Consider the following 2,625-nt stretch of genomic DNA (forward strand, 5'->3'; position numbering starts at 1 on the left):
AGTGAGTACTTATCTCAGAAGATGGAATCTTTGGGTTTGTTAAACACAAGATTACTATACACAATGACTATTGTGTCTTGTGAACCTAACCTATTTCACTGTTCAGCTACTCTATTTCTTAGCCAGTACCAAATGGTTTTGATTTTTGCTGCTTTATAATATAGTTTTAGGCCTGGTATAGCTAGTCCACCTTTGTTCACATTCTTTTTCATTAATTTCCTTGAAATTACCAAGAAAGAAGTTGAGGAGGTAAATACAATTTTAGAAAACTTAGTTATGATAGGCCTTTGGAAAAAAGTGAATGAGGACAGAAAAGAACATACTTTTCCCTCAGTGGTACATGGAATGTACACAAAAATTGACCATGTATTAGAGCACAAAAATCTCAAAATCAAAATCAAATGCAGAAAGATTTCTGATTGAGGGAGTAGATAAGGTGAAAAACCTTAGCCCCAATACAATTATTAGTCTATTAAATACAAGGGAGACATACGAATATCTCACAGTATAAAAGATGTTTTCCAATTCAAAATTCTTGGATTATCTCTAATCATCCCCATATCCTTAGGATGTTTCTTAGCCAGTATCAATTTTTTTTAATCATAGCTTTTTATTGACAAAATCATATGCGTGGGTAATTTTTCAACATTGACCCTTGCAAATACTTCTGTTCCAACTTTTCCCCTCCTTCCCTCTACCTCCTCCCTTAGATGGCAAGTAGTCCCCTACATGTTAAATATGTTAAAGTATATGTTAAATACAATATATGCATGCATATTTATCTTGCTACACAAGAAAAATTGGATTTAGAAAGAAGTTAAAAATTATCTGGAAAGAAAAACAAAAATGCTAGCAAACAATAACAGAAAGAGTGTAAATACTATGTTGTGGTCCACTCATTTCCCGGTGTTCCTTTGTAAATATCCTTTGTAAGCTTACAAAGATTCTTGAACCATCTAATCATAAATTCTTATCAATCTTGTGAAGAGTTTTCTGTGTTGTGGAATTCCTGCTGAGTAAATAGGATTCATTGGCTCCATAGCATTCCTTGATTATACCTAGAGTCAGAATAATATCAATTATAGTCCCATAAGGTCTTAAATAGCAAGTTCCAGTAATTAGTTTTAGGTAGCTTCAGCTCACAAGTATCATATATCCCAGATAACAAGTATTGACTACAATTTCTCACTGGTAACAGTAAAAGATTCATCATAGATATCACAATTTATCTTGATATAACTAGCACTCATGGTAAATAGAATGCTTTTTCATCATAAAGTTTAATATTACACAAATGATTTTGCTTTAAGATGCTTAATAGCAAACAACAAAAAACTTGGGATGGGATATATAAGTATTATAATTCTAAATTGTATACAGAGACTAGAGCATATGAAATATTGTCCATGGTGAAACATGTTCAGTTATTAACTATGTTCAAATGGACATAAACATAGACCACTGCTCTTAGAATTCCTTTAAACAATGGAAACATCTTTAAGATGATTCTTAAGTAGTTTACATGCAATTCTATATGTATTCTAATCTCAGATTAAATATTAAGCATAACAGACAAGATAAGAAGGGAAGCAATAAACTGGGAAAACATTTTTATATCCAAAGGATCTAATAAAGGCCACATTTCTAAAATATATAGAGAACTGACTCGAATTTATAATAGTTCAAAGCCATTCTCCAATTGACAAATGGTCAAAAGATATGAACAGACAGTTTTCAGATGAAGAAATTGAAACTATTTGTAACCCCATGAAAAGGTGCTCCAAATCACTATTGATCAGAGAAATGCAAATTAAGACAACTTTGAGATATCATTACCCATCTGTCAGATTGACTAAGATGACAGGAAAAGGTAATGACGAAGGTGGAGGGGATGTGAAAAAACTGGGACACTGATACATTGTTGGTGGAACTGCGAATGGATTCAACCTTCTGGAGAGCAATTTGGAACTATGCTCAAAAAGTTATCAAACTGTGCATACCCTTTGATCCAGTAGTGTATCCTATATCTTAAAGAGATCTTAAGGGAGGGAAAGGGACCCACATGTGCAAAAATGTTTGTGATAGACCTCTTTGTAGTGGCAAGAAACTGAAAACTGAGTGGATGCCCATCAATTGGAGAATGGTTGAATAAATTATAGTATATGAATTCTATGGAATACTATTATTCTGTAAGAAACAACCAGCAGGATGACTTCAGAGAGGCCTGGAGAGACCTACATAAACTGATGCTAAGTGAAATGAGCTGAACCAGAAGATCATTATACACAGCAACAACAGGAGGAAGAGAGCCATCTACACCCAGAGAGAGAACCGTGGGAACAAAATGTGGAACACTACATAGCATTCTCCCTCTCTGTGTTGTTATTTGCTTGTTTTATGTTTTCTTTCTCAGGTTTTCTTTTTTTTCCTTCTTGATCTGATTTTTCTTGTGCAACAAGATAACTGTGTAAATATGTATACATATGTTGGATCTAACATGTATTTCAACATATTTAACATGTATGGACTATCTGCCAGCTAGGAGGGGGTGGGGGGAAGGAGGGGAAAATTTGAAACAAAAGATTATGCAAGGATCAATGTTGGAAAAATTACCCATGCATATGC

This window comes from Antechinus flavipes, chromosome 3 (genome assembly GCF_016432865.1).
Source record: "Antechinus flavipes isolate AdamAnt ecotype Samford, QLD, Australia chromosome 3, AdamAnt_v2, whole genome shotgun sequence".
Taxonomy (NCBI): Eukaryota; Metazoa; Chordata; class Mammalia; order Dasyuromorphia; family Dasyuridae; genus Antechinus; species Antechinus flavipes.